The sequence below is a fragment of the Salvelinus sp. IW2-2015 genome, linkage group LG1, assembly GCF_002910315.2.
Source record: "Salvelinus sp. IW2-2015 linkage group LG1, ASM291031v2, whole genome shotgun sequence".
NCBI classification, from domain to species: Eukaryota; Metazoa; Chordata; class Actinopteri; order Salmoniformes; family Salmonidae; genus Salvelinus; species Salvelinus sp. IW2-2015.
In genome coordinates, this window is record NC_036838.1 from 5232462 (window position 1) to 5248520 (window position 16059).

General features: G+C 45.8%; 1 pseudogene; it reads right to left on the minus strand.

Annotated features, from left to right (window-relative positions):
- LOC111953074 (E3 ubiquitin-protein ligase SMURF2-like) overlaps window positions 1-16059 on the minus strand; it is an 80377-nt pseudogene that overhangs the window by 20596 nt on the left and 43722 nt on the right.

Genomic DNA, 16059 nt, shown 5'->3' on the forward strand with positions numbered 1-16059 from the left:
CATGTCAATAAAGCAAATTGAATTGAGAGAGAGACAGAGAGAGATGGAGGTGAGTGTGTGTGTGTTCATAGCAGTGTGTACCTGGGCACTCGGGGGTCGTGCCATGTGCTGACGCCCGTCTGGGTGTGGAGGAAGTACACCTGGCCCTGCTGCGTGGTTCTTTGCTCTGTGGGGGGGGGGGGGCACATAAAGACAACGGCGTGAGAAAAGCGGAGGCAATCTTAAATGGCACACCCTTTTGTTCTTCAATTCTCTCAACTTAAACGGCACACAAATTAGTATTTATGTTCCAAACATCTGGACAGGACACCAGCGTGAACCACCCAGTATGAGTGCACTGACGGCGACAGGGCACTGGGTGTGTGGGGGTGTGTGTGTGTGTGTGTGTGTGTGTGTGTGTGTGTGCGCGCCTCGTGCATGCACATGTTGTCCCTCATTCATCCCCATTAACGCCGATTTCCTTCCGACACCACAACACATATTCCACCCAGCTCTCTCACCTCGCACTCCCTCAGTTCCACCCAACTGGTCAGAGTCACTGACTGAGTCGAAGGAGAAAAACGCCCTCTGGCCTTAAGTGAGTCATCTCTGCCAAGAATATTGGGCATTTTCAGGGGCATGGATCACCGCCATTCTAACTGAATGGCATTCATCACCACCATTATCATTTCCTTCACAGACTCTGGTTCAGTTCTTCTACAGAGCTCTGTGTTGAGCCTTGAGTTTATGCAGTTCAACACAGATGCCCAAGAGCTCTGCAGGAGATATACACTGAGTCTACAAAACATTCCAGGACATAACCTATCATTTCACCTGGTCGGTCTATGATCCCTTATTGATGTCACTTGTTAAATCCACTTCAAAACAGTGTAGATGAAGGGGAGGAGTCAGGTTAAAGGAGGATTTTTTTAAGCATTCAGACATGGATTGTGTATGTGTACCATTCAGAGGGTGACTGGGCAAAATGGAAAATGTAGGTGCCTTTGAACGAGGTATGGTAGCAGGTGCCAGGCGCACCGGTTTGTGTCAAGAACTACAACGCAGCTGAGTCTTTCACGCTCAACAGTTCCCCGTGTGTATCAAGAATGGTCCACCACCCAAAGGACATCCAGCCAACTTGACACAACTGTTGGAAGCATTGGAGTCACCATGGGCCAGCATCCCTGTGGAACGCTTTCGACACCTTGTAGAGTCCCTGCCCCGACGAATGTTTGGTATACTCGGTACATACTCATCATTTATGAACTTGCCAAGTTGTGTTGTATATTAAAATAGGAGGTAGAAATAGAGGATGGGGAACTTCCACAGAACAGGGAGATTGTGGTGACTGGTGGGCTGGCGTTGTAAATCAGTGTTTTGCTACAGCATATTAAATAATGGTGCAATACACTCGACTGTTGACATCCGACATGTCAATGTTTTTAATTGTATCTGTCCCTATCAAATGAATCTCGTCCTCAGGCTAACCGCTACCATATATACAGAGAGAGAGAGAATTGGCTGGCGGATGAGACTACGAGCAAATAAGCTATTAAATACATCATTTAATTGTGTGTTGGTCTCTGGTTGTGAAAGTCAAACTGGTCCAACACTGTGTGCTTGGGGTGCTTGAAATAGCTGCAATCTATAGCAACAGCCTAGCAACCACCAGCCTGTAATACTTAAATCATATTGCATAATGTATGTAATACGTTCCATCTGCATGTATAATGTATACAAGACTGAGGCTGTACAGACGTGGGGTTGACCAAAAACACCCAAATGAAAACCAGTTCCCCTCGAATGCACCCTTTCCTGTCCTCCACATGGGGGAAATGTTCTTTCGCTCCCTTCCCCTCAAACGCTCCCCCCCTCTTTGGCTCGCTCCCCCTCTCCGTCTCTCCTTTGTGGGAATATCACTCGGCACTGCGAGAACACTTTGGAGCGCTGGGAAGTGTTCATAAACATGGGGAAGAGAGGAGAAGAGGGGTGAGGAGAGAAGAGGGGCCTTGAAAACACAGCCTGCGCTGATTGCAGCTGTCATGATGTGGTGCTGTGGGAAGAGGGAAGCTGAGAGAGGGAGGGAGGAAAGGAAGGAGAGAGAGGGAGGGACAGAGGGATCTAGAGAGACAGGGAGGGGGAGAGGGAAGGAGGGGTGAAGGCTGTGGTTGTAGCAGCAAGGAGATTGTTGTACTACCCTCTCAAAGGCTGATAAAGCCATGTTTGCCCTGGTATTACGCTGCTACAGTTGAAGTCGGAAGTTTACATACACCTTAGCCAAATAGTTTTAAACTCAGTTTTTCACAATGCCTGACATTTAATCCTAGTAAAAATTCCCTGTCMTAGGTCAGTTAGGATCACCACTTTATTTTAAGAATGTGAAATATCAGAATAAAGGTAGAGAGAATGATTTATTTAAGCTATTTAACTAGCCTACTTGGTTAAATAAAGGTGAAATAAAAAATAAATAAAGATTCCCAGTGGGTCAGAAGTTTACATACACTCAACTCGTATTTGGTTGCATTGCCTTTAAATGGTTTAACTTGGGTCAAACGTTTTGGGTAGCCTTCCACATGCTTCCCACAATAAGTTGGGTGAATTTTGGCACATACCTCCTGACAGAGCTGGTGTAACAGTCAGGTTTGTAGGCTTCCTTGCTCGCACACYCTTTTTCAGTTCTGCCCACAAATGTTCTATAGGATTGAGGTCAGAGCTTTGTGATGGCCACTCCAATACCTTGACTTGTTGTCCTTGTTGGCCATTTTGCCACAACTTTGGATGTATGCTTGGGGTCATTGTCCATTTGGAAAACCCATTTGGACCAAGCTTTAACTTCCTGACTGATGTCTTGAGATGTTGCTTTAATATATCCACATCATTTTCCTCATGATGCCATCTATTTTGTGAAGTGCACCAGTCCCACCTGCAGCAAAGCACCCCCACAACATGATGCTGCCACCCCCGTGCTTCACGGTTGGGATGGTGTTCTTCGGCTTGCAAGCATCCCCCTTTTTCCTCCAAACATAACAATGGTCATTATGGCCAAACAGTTCTATTTTTGTTTCATCAGCCCAGAGGACATTTCTCCAAAAAAGTATGATCTGTCCCTATGTGCAGTTGCAAACCACAGTCAGTTTTTTTTATGGCGGTTTTAGAGCATTGGCTTCTTCCTTGCTGAGCGGCCTTTCAGGTTATGTCCATATAAGACTAAGAGACAGAACACATCTCTTTCCTGAGCGGTATGACGGCTGCGTGGTCCCATGGTGTTTATACTTGCGTACTATTGTTTGTACAGATGAACGTGGTTCCTTCAGGCGTTTGGAAATTGCTCCCAAGGATGAACCAAACTTGTGGAGGTCTACCATTTTTTTTCCGGAGGTCTTGGCTGAGTTCTTTTGATTTTCCCATGATGTCAAGCAAAAAGGCACTGAGTTTGAAGGTAGGCCTTGAAATACATCCACAATTGACTCAAATTATGTCAATTAGCCTATAGGAAGCTTCTAATGCCATGACATCATTTTCTGGAATTTTCCAAGCTGTTTAAAGGCACAGTCAACTTAGTGTATGCAAACTTCTGACCCACTAGCATTGCGATACAGTGAATTATACGTGAAATAATCTGTCTGTAAACAATTGTTGGAAAAATGACTTGTGTCATGCACAAAGTAGATGTCCTAACCGACTTGCCAAAAATATAGTTTGTTAACTTTTTGTTAATAGGGGGTGCTGTTTTCACTTTGGGAAAAAATCGTGCCCAAATTAAACGGCCTCGTACTCTGTTCTAGATCATACAATATGCATATTATTATTACTATTGGATAGAAAACACTCTGAAGTTTCTAAAACTGTTTGAATTATATCTGTGAGTAACAACAGAACTCATTTGGCAGCAAACTTCCAAACAGGAAGTAAAAATCTGAAAATGGGGCTCTGTGCAGGCCTGCCTATTCAACTGGCTTATATTTATGGATCTGTATGCACTTCATACGCCTTCCACTAGATGTCAACAGGCAGTAGAAGGTTGAATGGGGTGTCTAGCTTGATGTGAGGCCGAATGAGAGCTTTTGGAGTGACAGGTCCGCTCTTTTGTCAGTAGTCAGCTGCGCACAGGGACTAACATTGTCTTCTGAAATGCGTTCGGTTTACACGACGAAATGCTCCGGCTCTGATTTTATTGGATACATATGAGAAAAACCATCATAAAGTAGGATATTTCAACCGAGTTTGACCAGTTATTCAACGTTTATTGGGACTTTTGGAATTTTCGTTCCATGCGCAACATTTCTTGGACACGTGAGCTCCACATGGCTAGCCAAAGTAGCTAACTCGACAGAAGAAATGGACATTCTAAACCAACAATGATTTATTCTGGAACTAGAACTCCTTGCACAACATTCTGATGGAAGATCAACAAAGGTAAGAGAATATTTATGATGTTATTTCGTATTTTTGTGTTTTATGTTGGCTCCAACAAGGCGGAGAATTGTAGGGCGCTGTCTCACAATATTGCATGCTGTATGTTGTACTAAAGTTATTTTTTAAAATCTAACACAGCGGTTGCATTAAGAACCAGTGTACTTTCAATTTGCTGTATAACATGTATTTTTTTTAGTAAAGTTTATGATGAGTTCTTTGGTTAGATTAGGTGACTGTCCAAAATATCTCCGGACATTTGGTGCATGTGGCTACGTATTCACAAAGTAAACCACGATTTGCAGCTCTAAATATGCACATTTTCGAACAAACATAAATGTATTGTATAACTGATGTTGTAAGACTGTCATCTGATGAAGTTGTCCAAAGGTTAGTGATCGTTTTATTCTTTGCTGGTTTTGGTGAAAGCTATGTTGGCGGTGAATAAATGGCGTTGTGTGTTTGGCTATTGTGGTGAGCTAATAGAAAATATATATTGTGTTTTCGCTGAAAACACTTTTTTTTTTTAAACGGAAATATGGCTGGATTCACAATATGTTTATCTTTCATTTGCTGTACACCCATGTATTTTCATAAAATGTTTTATGATGAGTATTTTGTATTTCAGTTGCTCTCTGTAATTATTCTGGCTGTTTTGGTGCATTTGTGATGGTGGCTGCAATGTAAAACTACGATTTATACCTCAAATATGCACCTTTTCGAACAAAACATAAATGTATTGTATAACATGATGTTATAAGCTGTCATCTGATGAAGTTGTTTCAAGGTTAGTGATTATATTTATCTCTAATTTGTGGTTTTGTGAAAGCTACCTATGCGGTGGAAACATGGTGAAACAATGGCGTTGTGTGTTTGGCTATTGTGGTGAGCTAATATAAAATACATAGTATTTTCGATGTAAAAACTTTTAAAAATGGAAATGATGGCTGGATTCACAAGATGTTTATCTTTCATTGCTGTATTTGGACTTGTGATTTCATGAAATTATATGATATCCCTGTCCCGTTAGGCTAGGCTATGCTAGTCAGCTTTTTGATGAGGAGGATCCCGGATCCGGGAGAGAGAAGCGATTAACAAGAAATTTGTGGAGTGGTTGAAAAACAAGTTTTAATGACTCCAACCTAAGTGTATGTAAACTTCGGACTTCAACTGTACATGGATACTGCAGGGTCCATGAATTCCTTTCATTGATAATTACAGTGTGTGCGTTCATGTGTGCGTACGTGTGTGTGTGTGTTCGTGTGACATTGTAGCTCTGAGTCAGGTCAGTTGAGGTGTGTTTATGTAAGCATATGACTGTGCTTACAGAAGCCTTTGCATATCATGCTGGCTGAGTGAGCAAGCGTGTCTCTCTCTTCTCTCCTCGATAATGAGTAACCTGTACACATATCCCTTAGGTAGGTCAAGCAGAGGTGTTGTGTGTGACTGCACCCCTGTCCCTCTGCCCTCTCCATATCCTTGGGTAGGTCATGCGGTTTGTAGGCTAGTGTGTGTGTGTGTGTGTGTGTGTGGTGTCTGTAACCACATCACCTGACCACCATATCCTCTAGGCAGGTCAGGCAGTGTGAAAATTAGTGTGTATACATTAGTTATGTGAACGTGTGTGTGTGTGTGGTTAGTGTACATGTTTGTGTGCAGGTCTTTGTATGCCGGTATGTTTTGTGTGCGTCTCACCATATCCCTCTGGCAGGTCGCGGCGGGGTGTGAGGTGGGTCCTGCTCATGTAGTTCCTGTGTCTCTGGGAGCGGACGGTCTCTCCTGGACCCGCGGGTCACTGCCACTGCTGGGCAGCACACGATGGCCGCCCGTTGGGTGTCATGACCGCGTGTTCTCATCCACCACACAGCTGAGGGGCCGCCGTGGGCTGGAGTACTCAGACGCCGGCCTGGAAAGGGGGGGGGACACAAAGGGTTGAAATAATATCTAAGAAAGTGTGCACATTTGATGGGTATTGTTTGTGTGTGTGTGTGTGTGTGTGTGTGTGTAAACGTGTGACGGCGTCAGACTGTTTGTCCCCCTGCTTGTGTGTGTGTCTCAGTGGCAGTCTAGTCCATGAGAGTGGCAGGAAAGCAACATGATAAGATGACTGGTCAAAGGGAGCGAGAAAGGAGAGGAGACGAGAGCCCCCCTCCACTCCCCCAGACCACTTTGTCTGGCCATCCAGGACCGCTGACGCCTTGGTTCTCCTTCGACAACTCCCCCCCCCCCCGCTTTAACCCTGCCTCAACCACCCTCTCTCCCCTAACCCAATCCACAGCACACCCCTCCCGCTTAAAGAAAAATAGAAGGCCAGCTCCAGAGGGGTCATTTATTTGTTTGCTTACTCCCTATTGGCTCCACTGATACAGGGCCAAGTAAGGAGGCAACAGTTGTTCCAGGAGAAAGTGGGCCAAGCCAAACCTGCTGGCTCTATTTATGGGACTGAAGCCTTTCAGGAAATTGATAGGACTCACTCATTAGGCTGCCCAGTGACTGGTTTTTTCCTTTTACATAGTGCATGGACGGCCAATTTTCTGGGGCAGCAAGGCACAATATACTACCAGACAAGCTTGAGGTTGTTGTGCATATAAGCACGGTTTCCCTTAGGACTTAGATGGGAGAGGTTGGGTGCCCTTTTTAAGGGCAACGTAAGGAAGATAGACTAATAACAGGCCAGAGGTGAAGAGGGAGGTTGATGATGTGTTGTATTATTATGAATGTCTGACTATTTATGTAAATTACAGATGATGGATTTGACCTTTGGTACTCAGTGTGTGAAACAAACGGTCTGCTGGATGTTGGCTGCACTCCAGGGTCAGTAGCTTCCGAGGGAGATTCCATCTGGTGCAAAGGTAGGTGTATGTATGTGTGTGTGTGTGTGTGTGTGTGTGTGTTGACGTACGGGTGGGCCTCTCCCATTGCGTGGTGCGTGTGATGTGGTTAGGTACTGGATCCGACCAGAGCTGTTCTCCGCTCCTCCCAGCTATTCAGACGGACAGACACACAGGAAGATAGACACAGTGAGCAACAGACCAAGGAACAAGTATTTCATATGCATTAGAATTGTTTTTTATACAACAGATTCAATATGCCCCTATTCCAACCAGATTCAGATCAACGTTCAAGCTAAACCTTATACAATAACAAATAACTACGTAAGAAAACGATGTAAATCTATAGCTGATTTATGCTTGATCCGGCAATCCGGCTTGCAGAAGGCCAAATCGAGCCCCTCACAAATTCTGTAAACAACGCAGAGGGTTCCGTATAACATTGACAGGACTGGTGATGGTAGGTGGGGAGGATGTCCTGTATAAACACAAACTCACTTCCTTGACAACAGTTCTGCTCAACAGCTCTGCTACACAAAGTGAAATAAGTATGAATGCCCTGACTTAAAAGGCTGTACGGCCAACGCAGACACCGGATTGGCCATGCAGAGCCCTCTCTATTGGATACATGCAAACTGGTACATAAATAGTAGCTTTAGCTAAGAAACATCCGGAAGCCTAACCCATCAGGTAAATCATTATCAAACAGACGGCTGCAGTCCACCACGGGGCCTCTGTGCCGATACGGTCTCTGGACTGTAGACTCACTGAGACAGGAGACAACAGCAGCAGTTAGACAATATCATGCAATGCTGTATAAACTAAGAATGAGAATTATCCTAATCGTAACCTGACCAAGGGAAACTCTCGACCTAGGTGAACTGGGCTCAGAGTTCTTCCTGGTCAGGTCACAGTCTGGAAAAGATCTCCAACACTAAAAGCAGTGTGTGGTGAGGTAAACCCAGAGTACTGTGACAACCGGATCCAGAGAGCTCCGTCTGTGTTGTGCAAACAGACTCCGTGGAACCTAAGAGGTCAAAGGTGCGTTTTAACTTAGAAACGAGACGACGAGCTACTCAGACAGTCATGGCTTCCTTTCAGACAGTCCGATGATAGTAGGCGAACATCACCAGACCTGCGGTTGTGTCAGACAGAACCACACCTCTGCTCCTCAGGCCAAAGTGTGTTTTTTGTGTGTGCGTACTTGTGTGCGGTCCATAGCACTGCACAGGATGTACTCACAAACTATTGGCCTCTCACTGTGTCGTTGTCATTGGGGCCCAGCTTGTTCAGGTCCAGCTCTCTGATCTGTGGGGTTAGAAGAGAACAATTGAATGAGCAAAAGATAACTTATTATTCCCCAAGGGAATTTCTAAAGCTTTAATGGAATTATATCTGTCCTGGCCTTAGCATTGAGTAAGCACAAGACAAACACTGCTATTACAATACTGCTATGTCATCACCACAAGAGCAACATCATACCAGCCAGCAGCATACTACTGCATCCACTGATGGCTTGCCTCTGAAGCTAAGCAGGGTTGGTCCCTGGGATGGGAGACCAGATGCTGCTGGAAGTGGTGTTTGGAGGGACAGTAGGAGCACTCTTTACCTCTGGTTTAAAAAAGATCCCAGGGCAGTAATTGTGACATTTCCATGTGTAGGGTGCCATCTTTTGGAGGGGCATTTAAACTGGTGTCCTGACTCCCTGTGGTCACTAAAGATCCCATGGCACTATCATAGAGTAGGGGTGTTAACCCCGGTGTTTCTGGCTAAAATTCCCAATCTGGCCCTCATACCATCATGTCCACCTAATCATCCCAGCTTACAAATTGGCTCATTCATCCCCCCCTCCTCTCCCCTGTAACTATTCCCCAGCTTGTTGGCTTTAAATAAGAATGCATTCTCAGTCCCAACTTACCTGGTAAATAAGGGTTAAAACACAATCTCATACAACATACCACTTTCCCTTCAAAACAGAGGTGAAGAAACCGTGAATACCTGGACGACAAGAGAAATATGAACAGGATGACGACTAAGATAGTCAGAACACCACATCAAATCTGCCTACGATCAAGACGTCAGCCAAAGGAAGGAGGCCTACACTAAAAAGGGGTCTCCATTTCACAGTGCAGGTTAAGCCTGATCCCAGATCAGCCATAGTGCTCTCCCTCTACTCATCCCAAAACATCCTAGACATATGTCAGCTCCTATTAGCTAACTCTTTGTCTGGGTCAGGGGAGCAGAAAGTGAGAGCACACCCCTAGGTTTGTTTCCAGACATACGGGAGACAGGTGGTGGTGGGGGTGTCTTCCTGACAGACAGCACTGTACTGTGGATTGGGGATCTGTTCCGGATACGTGGTCTAGACTAACAGGACGGCTAGGGGTTACAAGGCTGGAATAGTAAGCAGCTTTCAGAGGAGTAAAAAAAAAAGAGACTAAGTGAAAACTGTATCCTGGCCCTGCAAACATCTGAGGTGCATTTAAAAAACTAAAGGAAAGGGCGACGGGGGGGGGGCAGCTCAGACGAAAGAGGAAGAGCAGGGGAATAACAGGGTACGGGAACCAAATTATACCACGAAAAAAAAGACCACTGTATACACACATATGTAGGCTTAATTACCAGTGTATCAACAGTATACGTCTCTCTGTATACAAGTCTTGCCACCAGACCGTGCGACGATATAACAGCTAAAATGATTGATCCATGTATACATTCTATACATACTGTCCACCATCACGACGCACCAAAAGCAGTTTAGCATAAACTGTGGTAAAATAAGACAACAAAAGTTACAAATGGCAGGCTCGGATTCTAACTAGGACAAGGGCTCTGAGGTTAGTGTCCGTGCGTGTGTGTGTGATGCTACAGGTAAGTTGCAGTACAGGAAGTTGGAGAGCTGTACCGGGCCAGACTGTTAGGAACGGCGGCGGCAGCAGAAGAAGAAGAGGCCCCTAGAGACTGTGGTGGCTGGACCACAGACAGACAGGCAGGCGGGGGCAAGGTTATGTGAGGACTGGTGCTTTGGCGACAGCCTGTCTCCCTTGTTTGTCCACTTGTTGTCCACAATCAGCAGCATCTACCATACTGACTGACTGGCTTCAGTGCCCACACTGTCCTGACTGACGAAGTTCTAGAGGACTCTCACCACTTAGGAGAAAACCGCTGAGTGGTATAGATAGTTATACAGATATAACTATAGGACGGAGGGTGAGGAAAGTAGGGCGTTAGATGTACATTAGGACTACATCATATCATAGGCAATATACTGTAAGTGGAGACAGCTAGTTTTAACAGCCTAGCTAGCATCTTTAACCGTTAACTGTTATAGCGTGGCTGAAAAAGCAATGCTCTATACTACGGTTTGTTCACTGCTAATGCTAGCAGCCGGGGTGGGACCCAGTCTGATGCAGCAGCTAACGGCTAACAAGCCAGGTAAAACAAAGGAAATAGACTTTCCAGTAGTACTCATAAAGAAGCAGTCACTGCAAGAGTAGAAAAGGGAAGACAGCACGTCCTACTTCACATACAGTTAGTCTGTGTCTGAAGAGACAGCAGGCCGGGTGTGTGTGTGTGTTTTTCCCTTCACGCTAGAGGTGGAAACCCCAGGAGTGTGTTTGAGCTGGCACCGCCAGGCATGGGCGAGACTCCCAACTCCCAGGAGCCCCCTATCCCGCTCTCGATGGCATTCCGTCTCACGAGGCCAGGCAGCGCCAACAAGCTCCGTGCCCTAGCCCACCAGACTGGCACCTGATACCCAGGGAGGAGCGGGCAGAGCGGGGCAGCGACAGTGCCAGACTCCCAGATGGACGTCAATCAATAGGGTTTGGCAGGTGTGTGGTGTGTTGTGTGTGTGTGTGTGTGTAAGTAATAGGGCCTTCTAGGCAAGTGGCAGGACAGAAACCTGTCTTGCCTTTGATGTGGTCTATAAATCAGATCAATGCGTTGCGTACTCGGAGTGGAATAATGAATGAATCAGGGGGGAATGTGTGTCTGGGTTTGAGTCATCGTTGGGAGGTTTTTTGCTGTCTCACACTAGACAGACCACGCTAGACAGACACACACACTGTGAAAGCACATTCACATACATATTTACTAAAATGTACACGGCACAAATTAATTATTGCTCTAATACATGCTTGAACGCACACACAACACTTACAACCGGTGTCTTTGAGGCGTTGATTGGCGTTGGAAGAGGCGTACACAGCCCGGAAGCCGGCCCCTGCTTCTTGTGATATTCTTCGTGGTTCCACACACTGATGGTGATCGGAGTCGACTTCCCAATGTACCTGTGGATGATAGAGACACAGTCCCTTTACATATGAGTCACTAAATACATAAACAGACCAACATGTACCTGTGTGTGTGTGTGTGTGTGTGTGTGTGTGTGGTGTTGTGTGTGTGTGTGTGTGTGTGTGTGTGGTGTGTGTGTGTGGTTGTGAACTGTGAGCGAGGTAGTCGCTTTAATATGCATCTTTAAATCTTTAAATGCATCACTTATAAACTGAGGCCCATCAGTGTGCTTTTGGAGGCCGAGTCATTATCCCAGGGTAACAGCTGAAGCTAATAGGGAGAGACTACATCTCATACACACACCTGCACATACATACATACCATACCGAAGAGGATGACCTACTAAAGAAACAAGTTGTGTACACAAAGACACATCACAGAACGTATGGAGGGGTTCTGGGTCTAATGACTCTGATTACAGTGTGCCCAACTGTCCACGATGACGACGAAGAGCTGCTTGTTTGGCTATAAGGTCAGCCTAGTCATCATTGTAATCAGAGAGAGGAGAACCCCTCGTCTCCCTCTCTCTTCCTGCCCACAGTCTCCCAGACAGACAGCATTACAGTAACACACACACTGACTTGGTCTAATTACAGGCTTTCCCAACACTGCTGCCAACTCAGCCCTCCTCCATGGGTACGTATATATCATGAAGGATTTCCAGGAGAAGGGTTTCCCCAGAGCGCACATAGAAAATGCCATGGCCAAACTGTTAAAGTGAGTGGGAAGAGGTTGTCTAGTCAGTTTTTCAAATTTGCTCACCACAGTGGTCTCCTTTAGTCAATAGACCAGTTCACTCAAATATCGATACTAATATACTGGCAACTGGACGTCTGTGGACGATATAGAAGTGCTGCATTGAGGAGTATGTCTTTTTAGCATAGTTCCGTCTTTTAAAGGAGTGATGGACAGAAATGAAATAAAACTTTAATCTAAGCACATTAAATCTAATCTGTTTTTCTCTTCTTCATATGTAAAAGCCTTGCATGCATTGTGGGTTGAAATTTTCCACCTGCTGTCTGATCTAGATTTGGATAAAGGCTTCACAAAACCTCAAGCCACTCCACCTCTACACGTGGTGGTAATGCATGGTGTCCAACAACATGATTTGGAGTGTTGTGTGTTGCAAAACCAGGCTGGGTTTAAGGGGCAATGAGAGAGCAGACCAGACAGTGACTAGCGTTGGGGCTTGAAATGAGGACAGGTAACCAATTTCCCAGTCAAATGATTGAGAAGAACACGTGTACACACACCACACCGTGATAAACACACGTTCACACACCAAGCGCGCCGCGCACCACACGCATTTGTGAAATCCAGTGCAGTCTGGCTTTGGAGGTAGAGCCGTGATTAGAACAGTGCTTACCGGCAGCAAATGTAAGGAGGAAAAAAAAACAGAAGAGAGAGAAGAAAACCACTTGTCCGTGCACCGGCTAGCTATAGCTATATTGATAATACCACAGTATGGTAAGTAATACTTTAGCAGAGCCTCAGTCTAGCTAGTCTGAAGAGCTTTTCATTTCAGTGGGTGTAAATAGGCAATCAGATCTCGGAATATAGTTTCCTTCAGAATTTGGCACACTCTAGTCTATTGTAAGCTCCAGTCCCAAGATTTTTCATTTCCAAACCTTACCTCATTCGGTGGAACAGCTTAACCGGCCTTCCGCTTAGTTTCTAGGCTGATGATGCAGCAAGTTAGCCAATTCACTGGTTTGTGACTAATGGTGTGGTGAGCTGGGGTGCAAACATGGGAGACATCTAGTCCATGCCATTTTGGTGCCCAGTCACGCCAGTCTCCCAGCTCAGACTGGGTTAGAATAATGAGGCTAGATTAGACATCTAGACTAAATCAACGGCCCAGACAGTACGACATCGCGTCACAACTCCTCCCTGGCGGCTGGCGAAACCAGCTTGCCTTCTGATGACAGCACGGCAGCCACTGCCTTGGGTTTCCTGGGCGGCGAGGCACGAGCGATTAGGGAACCGGGTAGGGAGAGAGAGGAGGCTGGTGAGGAGGTAGCGTGGTCGGTGCAGTGAGAGGAGGAGTGTGAAGGTGAAAACTCCAAATCAGGCCTCTGAAAGTACACCGTCAATTGTATCAATTAACTTCTCTATAGAAATATGAAAATATCGCCTTCTACTGTATAAATCGATCAGGGTCTCTAACATACAGTATGAAAGCTAAAATGGGTCACATATTCACCCACATTGGTTCCTAAGAGGGCAGCGACAGCGCTTACGGGCGCTTGTGCTCTAAAACACACCCTGTTACATATTCATGACGTCTCCTAGCTTGCCTAAGGGATATACAGTGCATTAGCATCCATTGGGAGCTCATCCCCCTGGAGTTCTCTAATGCAGCCTGCCTGCTGCAGGCGCTAGAACGCACCGATATGAAAACAGAGCGAGGCAGAATGTATGCTCCTCAAGCTCCAAACACCGTCTGAACTAATACATGTTTTTGACAGCCCTCTCTTTTCTGGTTTAATGGCCTCTGGCTACAACGTATAGCTACATAAGTTACGCTGTAAATTGCAAAATCAATGACTTATTAGTTGAAAACTGCAACGACAAAACTCAGCCTGTTTTGCAGTACACAAGCACTGTAAAATGGGGTGTCACACACTCCTTGACTGATGCCCTATTTCTTTCAAGTGTACACTCATACACTCAACCCATGCATTTCAAACCAAAAGCATTTGGATTGGTGTATTTCGCACACCAGTACCTTTTCCATGAATGTGGCACATAGGGCGGATTGAAGGGAGTTATTCTGCAGTAACTGTAATGGTCTGTTAGTCCAGAGGGCTTTACATCATAGCAGACGCCACAGAGAGGGGGCTGCTGGGATCGGCTGTGTTGCTGAGCACTTGCTTGGCCTGGTGTGGAGGGAGGTGTGGGAGAGCAATGGAACCTGCCAGCAACAGGCTGAGGCTGGGGCTTGAAGGCTCCATCTGTAACTGTGCTCACTTGTCATGTCAGCCATTTCCTAGTGACAGACGCCCCTGGGGTCAGGGGTCATGGCAGGGGAGACTCCCCCAGGACCAGTGGAGAGGCGAGTGTTTGAAGACAAGCATGGCGGGGGGGCAGGTGTGCAAACACACACAGAAAAATAGGACTACACAGCGAGAGATGGACAGAGACATCTACATTGTTGTGCGGCAAGCTTAGCAAATATGCTTCCGCGCAGTGCCAAACTTATGTTTTTTTGTTCTTTTCTTTCTTGGGGACCTATTGATGATGTAACTACATTCCTGTATTTTCAATCTGTGATTGTGGTTTGGTGCCAAGACACCCACATCTCTGGCATAGTTTCCCAATGCTTTTTGTACCACACCAACACACACCTCTCTCCCCATGTCTAGCTTTCTTCCATCCCGCTCCCTCCCTTTACATCCCTCTCCTGTAACGCCATTGCAGTAGGTCCTTTGGTCCGGTGGCGATTACTCCCTTAGAAGAGCAATGTAAGTCTTGCTGCGTCAACATTCACAAACACATGGCTATTTCAGTCAACATAGTTCAGTCGACACGTCGCATGGTTGACTGAGTTTGCGTCTGACAATGCACCTATTCACTATAAAGTGCACTACATTTGACCAGGACTTTAGTCAAAAGTAAGTGCATACATAGGAACAGGGTGCCATTTCAGGACTAGCCTTACGAGTGAGCGTGCAGCCGCCCAGTTAAAAGGGCTCAAATGGTTTATGGTGGGTGTTCCTGCCACATTATGCACGGAAGGAGGGTCAGCCTGCGCATTCCTCGCACGCTTCTCATAGCAGACGATGGTTAGACGCCACAGCTTAGTCCAATGACAACAGAACAGTGTGATACGTTGTAAAACCATAGTCACATTGGGGAGGTTGCGTTAGCAGTTGTCGTGTTTTGGCATCCATTATATAAAAGTGGGTTTCTTCAGGAGATGACAGTTTGAGTCCACCAATTCCAGACCCCTAGTCCAATACCACACGCCAGACGTTCTCCTGCGGACGAGGTTATGCTACTACTTCCTACATAGGCACTTGTTTGAAGATCTAAAGGAATAAATTCCCCTGGCTGAGACAGCTGGAAACTAGGAAGACATGTGAACAAGGGTTATAGGCTAAGGTGGTCCACAGTTTTTAGAGTCTTTCCCTGGGACTTACAAGGTGTATGTTTGTGTTCCACTTGGGTCAGCGTGTTCCTCACGGTGTCCGTGAGATGGCATTGCCCGTGCCGTCCACCACCACTTTGGCCAAGGGGTCAGGCTAGCCTGGTGGGGAGGAGCCAAAATGAGGATTGAGTATTCACAACTGTGGATGGATTAGAAACAATGGAGTCAATGGAACTAATATTTCACAGTATGGTCATTTATCTAGCATTGGAGAAAAAGTGTTGATATGAAATGGAGATTTTATGTGCATTGGAGACAAATGGAGGATTGTGCCGAATAAGTTTTCTAGTAACTGTATTCACAAGCTGGATGGCATAGAAACAATTGGACTATGAAACAGACCTAAAAAAATTCAAACACATAATATAATTATCTAAACATGAAGATATG